This window comes from Sminthopsis crassicaudata, chromosome 4, assembly GCF_048593235.1.
Source record: "Sminthopsis crassicaudata isolate SCR6 chromosome 4, ASM4859323v1, whole genome shotgun sequence".
Classification (NCBI taxonomy): Eukaryota; Metazoa; Chordata; class Mammalia; order Dasyuromorphia; family Dasyuridae; genus Sminthopsis; species Sminthopsis crassicaudata.
Genome location: NC_133620.1, coordinates 115,389,058 through 115,401,400, shown reverse-complemented (window position 1 = coordinate 115,401,400; position 12,343 = coordinate 115,389,058). Strand labels below are relative to the sequence as shown.

The following is a 12,343-nucleotide window of genomic DNA, read 5'->3' as shown; positions in this document are numbered from 1 at the left end:
TAAGATTTAGGGAGATTCTAATGACTTGCCCAGAGACTTGCCCCAGAGACTGAGGATAGATTTGAACTTAGTTTCCTGGCTCCAAGTCCAGTGAACATTTTTTAATGTCACTGTCCCCCTCTGAAGATAATCCTTGGTCTTCCCTATTCCCATACTAAATTTCTATGGTTGGGTTTTTCTCTGCTTCTTTTTTATTTGTAATGAGAATCATGAGTGTAACCACCTCTAATGGGGGGGGCAGGGCCTCTAGCTTCACTTCAGCTGTCCCCTCTGACCTGGAATGCCAAACCAAGAGTTCTCCCCTCCTGCAAATGCCCACAGTCATCAGCATCCCTGCCCCATTGCCTCTGCACTCACTGGATGTGCTGGTTCCTTCTCTTCCAGGGTTGGGTATCTGCAAGGACATAGCAGGACCTGGCATTCCTTATCAACAAAGATTCCCTCAGGCTTCCTGGGCTCAGACCCAGAATTTCTCATGTTGTCTAGGAGGTGAAAGTTATTGTGGTTTAATCTGAGGTAACTCTGAACACAGCTAGCCCCAGGGCTCCAGATTTGCTGTTTCTGAGGAGCTAGCCTGGAGGTGTTTATATTTCATACTAGTTAAATCCCAGTCCTGGGGACTTTCTTTCCTGTTCTATCCCAAATCTTATGTGGTTTTTACTAGTATAGGTTTGCTCTGAGTCACAATTTTGTTTTGTTGGAGGAAATAGATAGAGCTGGGAATTTTCTGATCTATTCCACAGTCTTCCTAGCATCTTTTTTCCAGTGTGCATTTATAAAATTAATATTACACTACCTACAACACTAGGTTATTGTAATGATTAAATATGGTAAATTATTTTACCATGTAATTTAAAATTTAAACTAAAAAGTAATTATTTTATCAAATCTTAAAAATATTTAATAAAAATTATGTAAAGTGCTCTGTAAAACACTAAATAGGATCATCTACTAGATGAAAGAAAAAAAATAATAGCAGTAAACTCAGTTTCCTCAAATATAAATTGGGGATAATAAAAGCACTTACCTCTCAGGTAATCATATAATAATAATCTTATTGTTAATTTTAATATTAATAAATAATAATATTAATTATTATAAGAATTGAATAAAATAATAATTATAAGGCTCTTAGCACAGTGCCTGGTAAATAGTAAGTGCCATATAAATGTAAGCTAGTAGTAATAGCAGCAGCAATAGTAATAACACAAGGAATACCATTCCAATATTCCAAATGGATTCATGATCTCAGTAATTCAGATGATGCCTTCACTATTACATACAAATAGCAATTTAACCATAGCTTTTAACCTAGGAAATTCTTCCCTGATTTTCTATTCAATAGACAAGTTGTCTTCACTAATCTTTAAAAATGATGTGGTTATCAGTACAACCATTTGTCTATCCATTCTTTCCCCCATGTTTTCCATACATTATTAGACTGCTATTTTTAATTGTAAATGTCCCAGTTATATCTATGTCTTTACGTGTGATTATTTTTTGTCACTCTCATTGTTTGTAACATAACTATTTAAGAAAAATAATTTTAATTATGAAGATTCATATCAATCATGCATCTTGCCACTGACTTTTGGATCACTGGCAATTTTGATGGTAATTTCATCTTGAAATTTTATATTCTATATCTATTTTTGTAGCCACATATCTCAGGAAAAATATTGGCTTTTTCAAAGTTTTGAGGGACCAAAAACATTAGGGGATGGTTGAAATTACAGCATAATTTCCAAAATGCCATCAAGTCCACTCATCTATTCTATTTGGGATTCGGTTTGTTGCTCATTTGTATCTGTTTGAGGTCAATCTATTGAGGGCCCTATGTAGTGTTCTTCTAGTTGGTTTTTAGTTTGTGTGTGTTTCCTAGACTACTATATTTTCATTGTTCATGGGGGAGGCCAGGGAAAGTCCTGTAATGTTCCTAGACTTTATGACCAAAAAAAAAAAAAAAAAAAAAAGCACAATACCACTTACAAGCAGTAAGAGTTATAGAACTTTACCGCATATAGGGAATCATTCTTCCATTTGAATTTGTTTTAGGGTATCACCTTTTATACAGGTGAAAAATTTTTGGCCTGCATTTACTTTTCTGTCTCATGCCTCACTTGCTTTTGACAATCAAAAAGGATTATTTAATGAAAATTATTTTCATGGTTCTCTCTCAACAAGTATTGCATAATCTTAATTCCATATTTCATGGGAGACACATGGTTGGAAGAGAGTCTTTAAGTGCTATATTTTACTCTATAAAGTTAATTGAAGGAGGAGAGAAGGGAAAATAAATACAGAAGGATCTTTATTCCTTACAATGAAAATTTAAAGTCAAATATGTTACTGAGAGTATAGTCTATGGAAAATTGTCCGCTAAAACCTGTTTTTTCCCTCTTATTTTTATCAAATGTGCCTTCAATATATGTGTATTCTCATACATTATTATGAAGAATTTATGAACATATAACCCTGAAAATAATGTATTCTGCCATTTTTCCATTCTTTTTGGAAAGATGGAACATTGAATCATTGAATGACCAGCAAATGTCCTTCATAATCAAAGAGGACTAAAATGATATCACTATGGTGGGGTCAATGAATAGCATATCTGATTGTGGCTGATCAGACTAGTACAACCTCAGAAGTCTCTACCATAGGTCAGACACAAAGAGTCCCTAGGAACATCTGGAGTGGAGATCTGTCTAAATTTTCCCATTTCATGTTTCTTTGGAACCACTTCAATTCTGTTTTGCTTATAGAGCACAGGGCCTTTTGTGATAAGCCACACCATGTTGGATGGTCCTATGCCAGTGTCTCCCAATTTTCACAATCAAAATCAAAGTTATTTAGAGAGATTTTGAGAATGTCCTTGTACTGTTTCTTCTGACTACAACATGAGTCCTTGCTTTATGTGAGTTCTGTGCAAAATAGTCTTTTAGGTAAATGTCTGTTTGGCATTTAAAAAATGTGGCTAGCCAAGCTAACCTATACCTGTAAAAAAACTCTTTCATGTTTTACAAATAATTATTAATAATTTGCTCATTCATCTTTCATAAAAAGAGAAATGTGGCTTTCCAGGGTATCCCATTCTACTTTGAAATAAATATATTAATTTGGGAAATTTTTCTTATATGAACCCTGTTATCCTTTTTTTTTTTCTTTGCCATGCTCTTTGAAGCTGGTTTTGCACTTTGGGGTCAAATAAAATGAGTCATCTTCCATTTAATAGTTCTGCAGATATTTCCAGATAGCTCTTCTGCTCCAGTTCCCCAGGTAAATAGCCATCGTCCCTTCAAACAATCATCATATGACATGTCCTTCTATTCTTTGAAATACTTTGAAAATATGTGCTAAAGCATAACATATCATAACATAATATATATTATATATTACATAACATATTCATTCTCTGAAATCTTGGAAAAAATTCTCTGAAATATTTTGAAAATAAATTCCCAAATATCTTTCAAATTGTGATACCTTCAACCTCCAACATGAATTGTTGTCTGTATTTATGTGATCCAACAACTTCTCCCCTCTTTATATACATAAATGGTATTTTCACTTCCTCATATAACACATGTAGTATCGAGATGATAGATTCACAACATACTAATTTTATTGTCATCTTCATCATTTTCAGAAATAAAAGTAGAGTCCAACATCTCTCTTTTACCTACTTTATGCCTCTATTCTCTAAACTAGTAGGAACAACTCACTTTGTAATTAACTACTAACCTGAAAGGGTCCAATTTTTTTTTTTTGCCATGCCATATGATGAATCAAATTGTATTTTGATAAGTCAACAGGTGTGTTGACTTAAAATATTCTTGTCACATAGAAATTATTTTTGTTATGCTATTTTTGCACTAGGAGGTGACAAGTTATTCTGATATAACTATTAGCTATTTTAGGCTTAGGGTAACTGGAGTCTAAAGTCAGTGAAATTATATATATATATATGCTAATATATAGAAATACATGTATAGGTATATGCAAGGATTCTTTGGCTTAGAGATAGGATATAATGCTAGGTCCCGCCCATGTCACAAAAAGAGCTATTTGGTAATTATGTAGGGAATTGATCAATGTAAATGGTCAATTCAGATCATCATGAACCCAAGGGAAAATTTTAAAATGGTATTCCATTTAGATAGCATTTATAACCTGGTTTCACTATATACAATAAGAAATGGATAATTGCCAATTCTCCACAGCAAAGAAACAGTGGAATGTATAGAATTATTATCATCCAATGGGATAAAGTATTCTGTCCTTACATTGAAACACTTTCAACATGCTCTGTAATCACGCAACTTTGCATTTTTAATTGTTGGCTCCAAGTCGGAAGGATAATTCATATTGACAGCAAATGAAAGAATGTTATGCATGGAAACCACAAGAGATTTAAAAGACTGGAATAACTTCAGTATCCGCATTCTTGGGAAAGCCTGATAGCAAAAGAGTGTGTTCTTGCCTCTTGATGGCAAGCTGACCAGAGTCCACTATCAGAGCATGCAAACAGAAAAATGAATCACCCAGCAGAGCCAGAGCCACTTTGCTTGCAGGTTGATATCAGGATAGAGAAACTCAGAATCTGTGCTGTATGAGGTCAATGGCATTTAAGAAGATTCTGATTCTCAGGCTAAAGGAAAATCCATATTAGTACTAGGTAGATGCACAAGGAAAAGAACAGATGTCATGGTTCCTCTTGAAATATTGACTGTGCTGGGAATGGTTTGAGACACATTTTCCCAAAAACTTTCCAATGAAAAGAAATAGTGCTAGTGTTCCATGAATTCAGTTTAATTCTTGACCAATATAGTTTCCATGTAAAGTCACTTCTCCTTTAAACTAGTTGAAAAGGCTGATAATTCACATTTCTGACTGCAAAACAACTTCCTCCCCCTCAAAGAAATCATGTATACCTACTTAAACTTTGATGATAAAAATATACTGGCAGGAATGGGGCACATCTGTTGTTGACTGGGGAGCTGTGCTCTCACTAAAGTTCTTGTTGATTTCAGAATCCTCTCTGTTAGCCTCTCACTGATTCTTCTTGGCATCCTGCCCTCATCTCATCTGTATTCTAGTGAATCCATCATGGATGAGCAACAAATGACTCATTGGATTACAAGAGATACTCTTATGGTAGTTAAGCTTGCATAGTACATAACACACCCAAAATGTTACTTTACTGCTGTTTTTAAAAGTTGGCCAAATTGTTTGTATAGACATGGCTGAAATGTTAAAGGACCTAATTCATAGCCTGTCCTATGTCTCAGTATTAAAATTAAAAATTATTTTTGGTCATTGACTTTCAAGACCACATAAGACTTTTAACATAATTCTATTTTTCCCTTTTTTATAATATCTTTTTATTTTTCAAAATACATGCAAAGATAATTTTCAGCATTTACCCCCATGAAACCTTGTGTACCAAATTTTTCTCTTTCCCTCCTCCCCTAAAGAGAAAGTAATCTAATATAGGTTAAACATGTTCAGTTCTTTTAAACATTTCTATATTTATCATGCTGCACAAGAAAAATCAGATCAAAACAGGAAAAATGAAAAAAGAAAAAAAAAACAAGCAGGTAAACAATAGCAACAACAAAGGTGAAAATACTATATTGTGATCCATTTTCAGTACCCATAGTCCTCTTTCTGGATGCAGATTGCTCTTCCCCTCACAAGTCAACTGGAATTGGCTTGAATCACCTCATTGTTGAAAAGAACCATGCATAACAGAGTTGATCATCACATAATCTCATTACTGTGTACAATGTTCTCTTGGTTCTACTCACTTCACTTAGCATAAGTTTATGTAAGTCTTGCCAAGACCTTTCTGAAATCAGCCTGCTCTCAAGACAATTCTCAACACAAGATCATTTGTAAGTGCCTTATGTTGATACCTAAATCACACATATTTTTCAGTTCTCAATGTGAATGATACATTGAGATTCATATATTCATAACTGTGGAGGAATTGAGGAAATTTTGCTCAGAAAAAAGGAGAGTAGACAAATAACTGTCTATCTAGATTATATAAAAGAAAGATTATATCATAGTATGAGAATCATAAACTTGGAAATCAGAAGAAACCTGGGTTCAAATCCACATCTCAGTTTCTCATGTGATGGGAGGGGGCAGTAGAAAAAAGAAATGCATAGTATAATTTTGTTATATATTTGAAAGTAATATCTATAATTTTTATTTAAAAATAAAATGAGTATAATAATCCTTGATAAAACCTTACATAGTTGTTGTGTGGATTCACTGTGGTAATGTATGGAACTTTGCAAATATCAGAACATTAGTGATTATTATTATTTGCACACAAAAGAAGCAGTAAGATAGAAAGACTAAAAGGCATATTTTTGTTCAGTCCAAAGAAAGAATTCTATCCATCAAGAGATGCTTCAAATGACATGAGCTAGCTCAGACAGATATGAGGGATGCTGCCTGCATAGATGTCTTCATGTAGAAACCAATGACTACTAGTCAGAAAGGTGGTAGAAAAGAGTCTTGTTCAGACATAATTTGGAATGAACAACAGATTTGAAGTTCTTACAATTCTGAAATTCTTAATTTGGGAATTTTGGGGGGAACTAGGGTGCCACATTCTCTTACTAGTCCCATCTAATAGCTCCATTAGTAGTATAGCTACCACTTTCAAAACTGATTATCTTCACAGACGTATAGATATATAGAAGGTATGCCATGTGTGTTCAGGCATACTTTACTATTAAAAAGAGTAATATTTGGAGTTTCATTTTAAAGTATAGTTATCATTTTAAAATTAAATTTAGATAAGCTTTGTTTTTTTGTTTTTTTTTTTAAGATGTGTACGTGTTTGTTTTCAATGAATGAAACATGAATGAATGAGTATTCAATAAATATTTACCTGGGATGTATGGGTGTTTAAGGAGAACTAGCACCTCTGGTGTGAATATCTGCTGAGCTCTTTTTTACTCATTCATTTTTGGTATCGAACTGGTATTCATCTCTCTCCTGTGGCTCCAAGAAGCATGTTCAGCAGCCACACACTGGTAAACCATCTCAACAGACAAGCTAAACCAGGTTAAGGGTAACTAACAAATTTAAAACCCGTTGGCGAGTTGGGGTATCTATCTGAAGCATATGAAAACTCTCCTCAGGGAATAGGCAGATATGAAAAATTTGCTCCAGTGGCCAGGAAGGCCATTGGAAGCAGGTGCTAAGAAGCTTAGAGTTTTCTCAAATATCAAAGCAAAGGTCATCCACTGCATCCCACTTCATCATCAGTCATCTTGACTTTTGCCTTGCCCTTGGACTATGATAACTCTGGAAGAAATAGTGAACCTGATAACTTAGAGTAATTCTGCTTTACTTAAGTCTAATTCATACACAAATCTCTTGGTCACAAATATCACCTGTGATGTTATTGTTCTCTAAAAATGAAGGATAAATGACAACAACTTAAAAACAAATAAAATTCCCTGGGTACACATATGTGATAGGCTCAATGTTTCCCCTCAACATTGGAAGGTTTTACCAAAAAGGAGCAAAGCTGTTATCTGATTAATCTATATAATTTGTCATGCTATCCCCTTCTATCCTCATTCCCAAAATAAGAAATCTTATGTTGAACATAAGAAAAAGCTGCCCTTGGGATTTGATTGACTTCTCAGACACTTTTCAGACAGGTCATTTAATAGCATAAAAATTTCTAGTCAAGTGGAGTCCAGCTGGCCCCTGAAATTTGGTTGATTTCTTTTTTTTCCCCCTTATATATTTCATTTATTTAATTAAATATTTCCTAATTACAATTAAAAATAACCTTTATTTTTTAAAGTTTTGGGTTCCAAATTCTCTCCCTGTATCTTGAGAAGTGAAAAAATGTATCAATTATATGTGTTAAATCATACAAATCAGAGTTCCATATTAGCTAGATTGCAAAAGAAAACACACACAAAAGAAAAATAAATTAAAAAAGAGTATGCTTCAACCTGAACTAAGTTCATCAATTCTCTTCATGACCAAACTTCATCCAAAAATCATTCAATTGCTTGCCCCTTACTATAGCTATATAGATATAGATATAGATAGATAGATAAAGAGAGAGAGTTATATCATCAATTAATGTACCTTGCAGAGGAATCAACTCTTCTTAACTTCAATTCTGATAATCCTTCAGTGGCCCTATTTGAAGATAAGAATTTCATAGTGAATAAGACTCAAAATATACTTTATATGAAACATTCACGCCCTAGAGTCTTCCCCAGTCCACAGTGACTTCTCTATCCTTCGAATGCCAGTAGTTCCTATTAATGGTACATTCAGTACTTAACAATGCAAGGCAATATATTATCTTTTCTTGCATTTATATTTTCTACCAAAATAATTCCCAAGGGAAGAAACTATATTCTATGCTTAGTTATATTACAGTGGTCCTCAAACTTTTTTAAATAGGGGCTAGTTCACTGTCCCTCAGACTGTTGGAGGACCCCACTATAGTAAAAACAAAAGCTCACACTCTGTCTCTGGGCCCTTCGAGCTGCATAAACATCCTCAGCAGGGCTGCATCTGGCCTCCGGGCCATAGTTTGAGAACCCCTGCTACATCATCAAAAAACACAGTGGAGTACTCTCATAGTAAATGTTTTCAGCAAATGTTTATTGATTGGATAACTAATAATCATAACCAGAATGCATAAAAGTTCTTTAAGATTTGTGAAGCACTTTACATGAGTGATTTCATCTGATAAAGATAATGTTCTCAAAAGAATCTAATTTCTATTAGGACACCCATCTGGATGTTATCAGTACTTGTGCTAAACATCTATAAATTTTAAAAAGCCCAATGTCAACAAATTGACTTCCTTCTATTTCAATTTTCATAAGAAAAAGAACCCTGAGTTGACTTTCATGTTAACAATCCATATTTACAGCTTCTCTGAAGAATGCCATCTTTCTATGAGGCATCAAGGATTGGACTACAGAGTAAAATTTAATATAATGAATAGAGGACAGGATTTGCATTGATGAATCCTCCAGTCAAATCCTGGCTCAGTTATTTAATCGCTCTATGACTTTAGGCCTGACCTTTGACCCCTCTGGGTCTCAATTATCTCACTTACAAAATGAAGCTGACCTTGAAGATCCATTTCAGCTCTGCAAGTGTGATCTTTTGAATGTATTAAGATTCTGCTTTTTTGTCATTTGAATAATTTCCTTCTCTTTAAAATGTCATCATTCTGCAAGAGGTAAGTGAAATAAACTGAAAGTAAATTATCTTTTGCTCACCTTGCTAAATCATCCTACTAGTTGAAAGATTAGATGCATTTTCTCAGTGTTTCATTTATAATTGACCACCACTGTAACAGATGACCTCTCATATTTTGGGTAAGAGTTGTATGGGAGGCCTGGTCACATTTCCTCAAGAAAAAAGAAAGCTTCTATTTCCTTTTTTGTCTTAAAATTTTGACACTTATTCCATCCCAAACATCCACGTGCCCAAACAGAATTTTTCAGAAGAAAACAGCATTAGCCACGGTTATGAATTACTAGCATCAAGTCAATTACTCTTCAACAGTTCTTTGCAAACAACAGATGTGCATGATGCCATCTTTCAGCAATCATTTGTTCACCATAAACTTATAATTATCTTCAGGTTATCAAATGTCCTCTTGAAGAAAAACTGCCCTAGAAGTCTGTGAATTAGCTAATCATTTCTGATTTTCTAGGCTATTGTTTCCTTTGCCCACCTGGTAGATCTTGAGAAAGTATGGAAACAATGCCCAGTCTTTCTTGTGAGATCTGACATTATTCAAATTTATAATAGGCAACCATAAATAAAAAGTTCTGAAGTGAGGACCTGTAAGTACCACTACTGTAGACAGCAATGGACAAAGAACTAATACAAAGATAAACTGGATGTAAGTTTTACTGATATACTTTTTACTCATACACATATTTAAATGTATAAATTATACTTTGTGGCAAGAAGAATCCATAAAATAGTATTCTAACTTTAGACCTAGAGTTTTTTTAGTTAGTAGCTAGAGTTAGAACTGACCTCAAAGTCACCAGTCTAATATTATAGAAAGTATAAATGCTTAAATAGAAACCTCCAAATAAGTAGTCATACAACCTATGCTTAAAGACTTACATTGGTAGTACACATTGTCCTTAAGGCAACTCATTCTATTTTAGGACAACTTTAATTAACAGCTGTTTCTTTATAGCAAGACAAACTCTACTTCTCTCAAATTCCCTACTCTTGTTCTTGGTCCTACTCTTTGGGGAAAAGCAGACTAAATCTAATTTCTCTTCCAATGACAAGCCTTCTCATATTTGGAGACAGCTATCAGATTATTGCTGTTTTTTACCCTAGGCTAAACTCTCTAAATTTTTCAACTAATCTTCCTTTGGTATAGTTTGGAATCTCTTTACTAGTGGCCCTTTGCTAGATATGTGCTAGCTGGTAAAACTCCTTCTACAATGTGACACCTAAAATTAAACACATTGTTCTAGCTTGTATCTGAACAGAGCATAGGACATAGAATAGTATAACTGTCCTATATGGTTTCTTTCAAAGCAGAAACCAATAGTGGCATAGTTCACTTAGAATTTGCATATTGCAAAAGGCAACTGATCACATCAGGCTGAGATGAAGAAGATGTGAACATAGTTAAAGCCATAACTTGTTCTAGAAAGTAAATTCTTTTATGGAAACTCCCTGCAGTAATAATACCATTGTGTCTAGAACAATTTTAATAGAATTTTGAAGTAGGCAAGGTTTGTCTTTTCTCTCCTCATTTTGTTTGTTAAGGAGCTGTTAATAGCTGTTTATTAATAGAGTCATGCTGTCACAGGTCCCTTCAAAAAAGAAGGCAAGTGATGTAATACATTGACACTAAGAAAAGATTCAATATTATGCCTCAAAAGAGTACTTATCAGCAAGATAATTATATAAATATGTATACATATATTGGATTTAACATATGTTTTAACATATTTACATATATTAGATTAAAAACTATCTAGGGAAGGGGGTGGGGGAAAGGAGGGGAAAATTTGGAATACAAGGTTTTGCAAGGATCAATGTTGAAAAATCACCTATTTTCATAAATAAAAAAACTTTATTAAAAATTGAAATTGAAATTGAAAAAATAAATTAACAAAAGAGTACTTACCTTCTAAAAGAACAGAGATATTTATCAGAGCCAGAAAGAAGAGTCGGGATAAGCATAAATTAATGGAATACCAATGAAATACCACCAGTCAGAAAGGGAAATTTCTGATCCATATCACATTGACTGTCACTTTGCTTAGCCAATATCTTCAATAGACTGTCCTTATTTGAATCAATCTCTTGGCTAACCCAAAGTTATAGTGGTCCCAAGCTATCTCTCAGATAAAATTCATACTCTCCTGATTGAGACCTAAAATTGGACATAATCTGGCTTCTACCTGCTTTCCCAAATTTATATAATAGTAACATTTAGAAAGCTCTTTTAAGTTTTGCAAATCACATTATATGTATTATATCTCATTCAATCCTCACAAAAAAACAAGGAGGTAGAACTATTATTATCCTTCTTTTACAAATGAAAAAAATGAAGGCAAAGAGAGGTTAAGTGATTTTAATACAGATTACATCTGAAATAATACTTGAAGTCAGACCTTTTCCCCAAAGCTAAGTCCAGCACCTTAATCATTGTACTACCCAGCTGCCTTATGACTATTTCACACAGTACAATCTTGTCAAACTGGACTACTTGCTGTTTCCAGTATATGACATGCTAGCTTCCACTTCCTTACCTTTGCAAAGACTATCTCCCATTCTTGGAATGTTAACACTCCATGAGTCCTTCTCTTAGGACTCATCAAAGGCTCAAGATTCTTTCCTTTAAATCTACCCCTAATCCACAACTATAATGATTTTCCTTCTGTTAAACTTCTTTGTGTTTACTTTGTAATTCATATCAAGTCATCTGTGTACATGTTGTGCAAAGTCACCCATTTGTGCTGAGTCAATCTCAATGACAACATTTTAAAACCATGTTTAGACTGAGTGACACTTAAAATGGTAGGACACTCATCACATTAAGGCCACCTTCCTAAAATGTTGTATAATTGGAGGAGCTGAGGCTGAGGCAGCACTATTCCTACTTCTGCATAATTACATGTACCAATCAAAAGTATTTTTATCCTTATATGGAAACTGCTTTCTCTTTTCTATAAAGGCAGCACACGCTTTGAAGTGAGACCAGTCACTTTCCAATTGGACAACTAGATGGTGTAGTAGATAGAGACCTGGTGTCAGGAAGACTCACCCTTTTGTTTCAAATCTA

The 12,343-nt window shown here is 34.0% G+C and overlaps 1 long non-coding RNA gene across 1 annotated transcript in view; it reads right to left on the bottom strand.

Annotated features, from left to right (window-relative positions):
* LOC141541088 (uncharacterized) overlaps positions 1 to 11,911 on the bottom strand; it is a 162,534-nt gene extending 150,623 nt beyond the window's left edge. The window contains exons 1-2 of the long non-coding RNA XR_012481651.1: positions 11,811 to 11,911; positions 8,134 to 8,187 (exon numbers count right to left, since the gene is read on the bottom strand). This is a non-coding gene — a long non-coding RNA (uncharacterized LOC141541088). The remainder of the gene's footprint in view (positions 1 to 8,133; positions 8,188 to 11,810) is intronic.
* Between the last annotated feature and the right edge of the window lie 432 nt (positions 11,912 to 12,343).